The following is a 9,619-nucleotide window of genomic DNA, read 5'->3' as shown; positions in this document are numbered from 1 at the left end:
ATGCCCTCCAATTGTATTTATTTAATCTCCATATGAATCAAAGAGCATTCCAAACAATGCACAATGAACGCCATCACCTAAATTTTAATAATTCTTCACAACTCTTTCTTAAAGTTAAGTATATGTAGGTGAAGGAGTGGCAGAACCTGTGGGCAGGGTTAAAAAAGGGATCAGCCTACAATCCCCACATAGCCACAAATGAACAAAGTACAAGCCCTCTTGAATTCTGTTGATCCTTATCTAACACCAAACAGATGTTAACTGTTAGATGAAAAGATTCTTATGCATAGGCATGGTTAACAATAAATCAGTTTAATTGGACAGTATGAGAAAATTCCAGAGGAGCTTGCTTTTCTCTTAAGATCCTCCTTGGTGTACTTCAGAGGTTGGCTGATGGATTATCTTGGTAAGGCATTTTTCTAGTGACAAATGTAGATTAATTTTGGGGATGATCATTTATTTACAAGAAACACAAGAAGACATCAGACAAAGAATCATCCCCAACATGCAACGCAACAGACAAAACGAAACACTCAGCCACGATCCCAAATCCTTAATCTCTACCCAGAAATATTGTTCTGAAATAATAAAATAAATTGGAGAAAAGGCAACCACCAAATAATATATTCAAATCTACAGCGGTATTATAGAAAGAGATTAATCTTTCCGTGATCCTGAAACAGTATTTAGCAAAACTGAACCATGCCATTAAATAACAATAATACTAAACAGAATTGAAAAATAGAAATTAAGCATATTAAAGTATTGTGGGATTTCCGAACACAAACTGATAAATTCCTGGTTTATAACACCATCACATAATTGTGGTTGAAAAGAAGAAAGTGTGGGTAATTGAGGTGACAAACCGGGGGATAGTAAAATAGAAGACAAAGAACTGGAAAAGCTCACAAAGTATCAAGATCTGAAAATCGGAACTGAAAGATTATGGTATAAATCAGTCCTAATGGTTATCAGCATACTGGGTGCCTTACTTGGACAACCCTCAGAAAATCTGTGCATTGACAACTTTTCCATCTGTCAACTGCAAAAGGCCACATTGCTCGGATATGCACATATACTATTAAAACATCATAGGTTCTTGGGAAGAGCTCAAAGTGAACACATAATAATAAAGATCTAGGTTGAGTTTAACAACGAGGCCCAAATGATCCTAGTTGTCAAAAAAGTGGGAAACTTGTAGTTAATTAATCATAATACATTAAGCCATGACAATTACACTTGTTCCTAATTTTTTAAAGTATAATTGATGAAGCCTTGAATGTCATGTCTAACTTAGACTATAGCAGAATTTTTGAATGTGGAAGAACAACAAAGAGCTTTTTCCTCTTTCTTGACTAGACTAGGAGCTCAGTTTCATAATGCTTTTTTGTATAGGTCTACTCAGAAGTGCTATTACAGAAGTGTAGCCATAAATAACAACATCCTAATTATTGTTTCAATTTCATGTATATTGTAAGAAGCATGCAGACAACATATTACTACCACTTTCTATTCCTCTATTTTATTGTTATTCTCCATCCTGAAAGTATAGAGTGAAAAGGTAACAATTTGAATAAAAGTAAACCTATTGTCTCATGAGCATTGTGACTAGGCATTGGATTCATATTTTGAAATATTATATCTGTAATATAGTGAAAATCAGTTTATAATACTATATAATGTGTAGAGATATATTTTCCCAAGATAATTACCAGATTCCATTGGATGCACAAATTCTTACAGCATGTGTCAAGTAATTTCTTAAGTTGTCACAGCAGAGGAAAACAATCATCTAAAATTTTCTTATATTTTATACAGATTGTCCTTGATTTATGACCACAATTCAGCCCCAAATTTCTGTTGCTAGACAAGACAGTTGTTAAGTGAGTTTTGCCCCATTTTACAACCTTTCTTGCCATATCTGTTAAGTGAATCACTGCAGTTGTTAAGTTAGTAACACAGTTAAGTGAATCTGGCTTCCACATTGACTTCGTTTGTCAGAAGGCTGCAAAAGATGGTCACAAGACCCCGGGGTACTGCAACTGACATAAATACGTGCTAGTTGCCAAGTGCCCAAATTCTGATCACATGACCATGGGGATGCTACAACAGTCATGTGAAAAATAGTCTTAAATCTTTTTTGCAACTTTGGTCACTAAATGAATGGTTGTAAGTCAAGGACTACTTAAAATCAAATTCAGCAATCTCATCATGAAATTAAAAAGAGATGGATGTGTACTTATAAGCTCTGTCATTAAGTAGCAGAGAATATTGGTAGTGTGTTGCAGAGACATGAACACAATCTTCCTTTCTTTTTCTAAATCTTCTAAATCAGAGATCCCCAACCTTTTGGGCACCAGGGATCGGTTCCGTGGAGAGAGGGTGCATGGTTTTGTGTGCTGCCTACATCCCGTGGATGGGGCTTTGCTTGTTTGTGCGGACTGGTTGTTGGCACACCGTGGACTGCTACTGGTCCACGGACCGGGGATTGGGGACCCCTGTTCTAAATTGGCTCTTATTCCACAGCAAATGTTATTGGCAGATGATGTACAAGGAGTACCTATCTATCAGCCTTCAAGCTTATATAATAAGGTATTTATTCCTGAGATATGCAAAATAAAGATTATTTATGTGTATTTATCAATTTCTCAATCTTAAAAGCAATTTGCAAGACAGTTAACAAAAGCAATCTGCCATATAGTTAAACAGCAACAATTAAACACAAAACTAAACAAGAAGTCCTAGAATTATAAATTGATTAAAGAAAATATTGAACCAAATTATAATGCTAAGCAGCATCTTAATTTGATATACGAATTACATTGTTTGCCAAGCATAACTGATCATGGAGTCTAGTTCGCAACAAAGATGTTTATGTCAAGAATGCTCTCTCTCTAGTGAGTCATTGACAAATGGGCACCCTCTTCCCTTGATCTTAAATATTATAATGGCAGATATATATAATGGAGAAGTTGCCCCTTTAGTTAGCCAGGTCCATAATAGCTTTATATTTCCCAAAAGTGCATGAACCCTGCTGGAAAACAGCAATGACAATTCAGGTAAGATCTTGAACTAAATGAAATGGTTCTTGGAAGTAGTTAGTATGTATTCTGCTCAGCTTGCATTCAGGTCATATAAAGAGACATTTACAAAGGTCCTTTATTACAGCAATACACAAGGAAACACTAGCTGTCTACTGTGAGGCTTCCCACCTGCTCTAAACAGGGTGAAGAGGGGGAGGAAAGAGACTATACCCAAGTTTCCGGGAGAAAAAAAAAAGAAACTCAAGCCTACATATTCTCTGAATATGTATATATGCACCCACATGTAAAAAAAAATTAATCTTTCCCATGTTGAAGTCATACTGAAGCATATGTTTGATATGAATTGCCATACTGAACAGAGTCTATAATTAAAATGTCACTTCTTCCAAAACTTCACCAGCTGGTTTTAATCACGCAAACTGTTGTCTGCTCCTGCCAAACGATTGATCTCTGTTTGATCATAAGTTCATTCTTATCAAGGAGATTAATTCACTCGTTTAAATTTACAGCTGCTCTATATGAATGCTTTATCAAGAAAAGGATAGCTCTTTATAAAACAGCAAAGCTTACTTGTATTACACAAACAACAATGTTAGTTTCCCTAAGGGGCTTTTTCTTTGCGGGTACTAGGACACATTTGACGAGACATGTGTTCACATTGAAATGGGCACACATATTACGTGACAGGCACATTCCAAGCATTTCGAAGGCCAGAACAAGGCTCCTATTTATAGGATTCTTTCAATGAATGGACTTATGTTAAAACAGTGAGTTGTTTATAACGATTTCAATAGACATGAACTGCACTTGGCGGCTGCTCTTTTTAAAGAAACTGAATTTCATATTTTGAAAAATGTTCTGAATCCCAATATTTTATAAACTGCAAAGGCTTGTGCCATTGCATGTACCCACCACTTCCTATTATATAATGGACACAGGATCTCACTTGTACTCCTGGCACAATTGTAATGGTATTTAGAATAAAGAGAACCAGATGTTCATTTGCACAGTATTATCAATTATACTTCATACTGAGATTCATTGCTTAGGATATTCTTCCCATTCTGGTGGTGTCTGGTGGAACATTTAGCTCCCATATAGTGTTAGCTGGACACCATGAAAGTGAAAATCTCCTATGTCCAGAAGGCATTGAGGAAGATTGGGGTAGGAATGAGAAGACAAATGGAGAAAGCTAATATTGATTGCTAGGACTCTAATAAAACTGTTTCAAGATTCCAGTATCTTTTTTGTTCAAAATCTTTGCAAATAATAAATCTATACACATTCAGGGCAAAAATATTTTCTGATAACATTTGATACAAATCCTACTAGATTGAATACTTGGGCGGCTTTCAAATCAAATCAATCAATAAATAAGGAAGCCATATTGTTTTCAATTTCAAGGGATAGATTTGCTTGAAGCTTATCAAAACAACACTTTATAGGAAAGTTACTGTAATTGTAAGGAATGCCATCCAAGTATTTGGACTAAATGTTCATTAGTACACACAGAACATACTAACTCTAATTTTCCTAAAGTAGGACATGGAACTTGGAGATTTGGGGGAGAAAATTGAGAATAAATATGCTCAAAATAGGGGGTTTTTTGTGTTTTTTTTTAAAAACAAGCAATAGGAGTAGGGAAACTTTTACAACTGGATATGACTTGGAAAGAACTAATGTACATTTAGGGAGTTTTCTTGAACTCTACACTAATAGGTGAGATTCAGTTGCAGTGACCAAGAGCAGTTTTAAAACAGCTTGTTCTGGTATGCTAGTTGCAGCAATACAACTCTAAGTGGAGTTTACAATTTACTTATTCACACAATAGTCCAGGTTCAATAAACGAAGTTTTCGTCATGGAGCTATCTTATAGAGCCGTGGTGGCGCGTGGTTAGAATGCAGTATTGTAGGCTAATTCTGCCAATTATCAGCAGTTCAATCCTGACCGACTCAAGGTTGACTCAGTCTTTCATCCTTCCGAGGTAGGTAAAATGAAGACCCAGATTGTTGGGGACAATATGCTGACTCTGTAAACCACTTAGAAAGGGTTGTAAAGCACTATGAAGAGGTATATAACCTATTGTGGAAAATTCATCTGGTGCAGAACAAGGCCATCCAAGAGGGAAAAACTATTTCAAGCACACTTGTTATGCAGAATAATTAAAAGCCAAACTCTTTGTTTCTCTCCTGTGGTTGGAAAACTCAAACAAATCCCTAGACATCCCTGATTTTTGATGGCCATTAGATTAGGACAGTGGTGGCGAACCTATGGCACATGTGCCAGAGGTGGCACTCAGAGCCCTCTCTGTGGGCACATGCGCCATGCCCCAGAGATGGCAACCGTCCCTCTTTAACCAGCCGCCCGCTAACTCGCCGAGGTCCCACATGGCTGGATGCATCCCAGCACCCATGCGCTCGCTGGGTTCTGTGTGCGGGGGCCGATGATGTCAGGCAGCAGCTGCCCCGGCCCCTGCCTCACCTTGCCCTGTGACAATGGCACCCCCCGCCCTGCCTCACCATGTCTCGTTTCACCCCGCAGGACAAGCCTCTTGCTCACCGCCCCACCTGCCAGAGACCCCCTGGATCTCCCCCAACCCTGCCCGGCCTCCACAGGCGTCCCTCCCCACAAGCAACATCGAGGTGATCATGCCCACTTTGGCCACACCCACCCAGTGGGCTATGCCCACCTGGCACCCGGCAATAAATAAGTGGGTTTTGGGTTGCAGTTTGGGCAATCGGTCTCTAAAAGGTTCGCCATCACTGGATTAGGAGTTCCCAAAAAGGAAAATGAAAGCCAACCCAAGTAAAGCAATAATAAAAAGAAGAGAGTAGATAAACTATTGAGATGGCCCTGGCCTCACAAGAAGCTGGCAGAGCTTTCCATAACAAAGCAAGACTGGAACTGGAAAAGAAAGCTATCTTCTCCCACAAAAACTGATTTTAGAAGACTTTCTAGCCCTACTCTTGGGAGTCAGTAGAAAGGAAATACTTGCTTCAGAAATACTTTTCCTCCACTATAGAAAAAAAAATGTTGATCTTTTGAAATGTTTCTTGGGGAGAACTGAGGAAAAAATCCTCTCCAGTTGACTGTGAGAATCCTTAGGAAGCCTAAAACAAACTGATTGTTAATGTTGGATGTCAAACATCAATTTTGTTTATGCAAATATGAAAAAACAACTGCAAGAAATCTTGTAACTGGATAGAATTCTGAACAGCTGCTGGTTTTTTTTGCATTCATTAGACATGCAATTCTACGTAAAAGAAATAAAAGGCTTAATTTAGTAAACGTAATTCAATTTCAGACATTACTTTAAAGAAGATAAATCCAGGGGAAGCTATAATAATCTATAGTACAGTATGTTGATATGTAGCAAATGTTCCAGATAAGTTCTCAATAGCTTTATTGTGTATGGGGAATCTAATGCCAGCATGGCGTTTGCAGATTCTTCTTCTAAACCATTTCCTCAAAAAATATCAGAAAAAGTAACTGTGAATATTAGATGTTAAATCCTTACTTTTTCACAGTATTTCTAATCCAGAGTTCAGTAGAATAGAAATTTTGCCTTAGAGAAACTTACATCCAGTTAAATATATACAAAATTACCCTACTGTATAAAAATGCAGTTGACATTATGAATTCAAAAGCTTACAGGTTTTAAAAAACTTATAAGATAGGTTCAATTCTATAGTGTTTACTTGCTGACAGTTGCCTAAAGAACAAAATATGCATTTTACAGAAATACTTGGCTTTTCTGAACAAATGAAAATGTTCAAATGTTTTCTCTACTTTCTGGCATTTATAGCATTTTAAGAATTTTGATTGTTTTGTTTCTTTTAAAATCTATATATTACAAACAAATGAAGAACAGGGACATTAACATTACTATTAATATTATAGGTTTTTGGATCTTATTTGCTGCAACGATTGTAAATGCGAGGACCAGCTGCAAGTCACTTTTTCAGTGCCACTGTAACACTGAAAGGTCACTAAACAAATGACTGTAAGTCGAGGATGACCTATATTATAACCAGTTTTTTTGTAGTGTCATAATTTATAGCCAAGGGTTTTGCAGTAACAAGGAATGTTTATAATTACTAGCAATGGCTAATATAAACTTTATTTATGAATAAAATGAAGGTAGTTTGAACTAGGGAAGTTCATAAAAAGCAACTACCCTTTTCTTTTTCTCTAAACAGTATTATTGAATAACCATTTCAGGGTACTAGCAACCATTAAGTGTGGGCAGGATCTTGCCATTCTGACAACACATTTTTCATGACATCACGGTTCTAGAATACCCCAAATACTGTGTATGTCAGCAGCACAAATTTTTATGCTATCTTTCAATAGTGAGACCTGGACAACTACACTGATTATAGGAAATGCTAAAAAGATAACCCGTTTGTCACACATCTAGCAACATTTCCTGCTAGGTGTAGCAAAACAGAAAAACAGCCGTTGCAAACTTTGGGGTTTTTCTTATCTATCATAAAGACTATTTTCTCTGCAACTATTTTCCTGTTACTACCAAAACCTGCATTTCTCAACATAATACAGTTCCCACTCAAACATATCCAATTCTGGACCGATTTATTACCTATCAAAATATTTTTTCAAGTTGCAGAATTTCTGCTATTTTAAAAACTTTGCTCTGGGTTTCTAAATGCAGGAACTGCCTTGATGCTTTTATTAGCAGGTTAGATATATTACTAAATTGCATTCAACGTTTACATGTAGGGAAAGCCATGAATGCAGTAAGGAGGGAGGAGAAATGGTAAGCTATAGTAGCATAGAAGAACCAACAATAAAGACTGCACATCTGTCTACGGGGAGACAAAGTGCTTGGGTTTTGGAGAAGATCCAACAATTCTGATACCAAGTAATTTAACTGCTCATTTCTACGGCTGAAACAGCAGTTCAGAAGAACTCACAGCTGTTGCTTCCTCATGTACCAGACTTCACAGGCAGCTGTCAGGTCCCATAAATTCATATCTTCTTTTTAGCAGGAGTATTTGAGAAATTCCATACAGCAGGAAATTCTTTTTGAATTTTAGGAACTTACAGTATGTGGATGGATGAAGATGATCACACTGCCTTTCCCAGCAAGTTAATGTACCATTTCAAATCTTATCTGCAGTAAAACTACATAAACAGACATATTTGATAAGTTAGATTAGACTGAGCATTCAATTAAAACCACAGATAACTTAGCCACAGAGAAAGAAAAAAATATTTTTTAAAAACATCAGGTCAAAACTGAATGCAGAGAGAAAAACGAAGTGCCCTTCTGACCAAGTGTGAGAAAAAAAGAGCAGGTGATGCTAAGCCTTTTCTAGCGATCTCTAGAAGTTTAAATTTGATTAAAGAATCACAGTGCAAAACAAAAAGACAAATATATCTGTGCATAAATGTTTGCAATAATCAGTGTTTCATAAATATTGCATGGATAATTACTGTATATGATTTAGGGAACTTTTACACGAATGGATTGTAAGGACTCGTAGGAGAGCAGTGGTATTTGACTGATAACCTTTCAATGCAGGCTGCTTAGTAGGCTTTTTAAATGCTTCAATGAGCTCATTGAGGAAGGAAAAAGCAATTTGCTTCTCCTCCTCCAGAGCTCAGTGCGTTTCCATTCTGAGTGCCAGTGTGAAAATCAAAGCCAGAGGAATGACGAGGCACTGTGTCCTTCCACCACAAGCCTACTCATTCATCAAAGGACACATCCCTGGTTGATTATTGCTTTGAGGTAAATTGTCAAATCTGAGCTGAACAATTTTCAATGTATTTGGTTGAAGTAGGAAAGAAAAAGGAGAGATAAATGGATTCAGACTCAATCTGAACTGAAGCTAAGCAGTTCTGGGCCAGTGCCTGGCAATATGTAAATAAGAATTAGAATGTTGCAGAATTATTATAATGTGTAGAGTTAACAGAAAGGTAACAGAAGTTAACAGAAGATGAGAAGAAGACCCTGAAGTCTATTTCTCCACATCTTAAAAGAGTGGGAAGAAAATAAATTAACACAGAGAAAAATTCTGTGTTAATCCAGAATGGCTAGCTGAAGTCAATTGCAAAAACTTTTCCTCAACCAGATGTATGTTCATACAACCAGATTTGTGATGTGTGGATTTAAACATACACACATATGCATGCACATACATCTCCCTTTCTGCCAAAAGAGAAAAAACTTCAAATAAATAAATAAAATAAAAGCAGGGACCAAGCAACAACAAACAATTTAATAACAACTGATTAAGTATAATCTGTAAAGTAAGGTGCCATTTTATAAGATCTATTAGTTCCCTCATTTGCATAGGCCAATAATTCTCTTACAAAAATCAAGCAAATCCATCAATCCATCCATTTACCCCCCCCCCCCCTTTTTAAATTTTATTTGGTCATTTATATTCTGCCTTTTATCATTTTTACAAATAACTCAAAATGGCAAACATATTTGGAATAGAATAGAATAGAGCTGGAAGGGACCTTGGAGGTCTTCTAGTCCATCTCCCTGCTCAAGCAGGAGGACCTATACCATCTCAGACAAGTGACTGCCCAGCCTCTTCTTAAA

The sequence above is a fragment of the Protobothrops mucrosquamatus genome, unplaced genomic scaffold, assembly GCF_001527695.2.
Source record: "Protobothrops mucrosquamatus isolate PMUCROS unplaced genomic scaffold, P.Mucros_1.0 scaffold357, whole genome shotgun sequence".
In the NCBI taxonomy this organism is placed as follows: Eukaryota; Metazoa; Chordata; class Lepidosauria; order Squamata; family Viperidae; genus Protobothrops; species Protobothrops mucrosquamatus.
Note: the sequence above shows the minus strand (reverse complement) of the source record.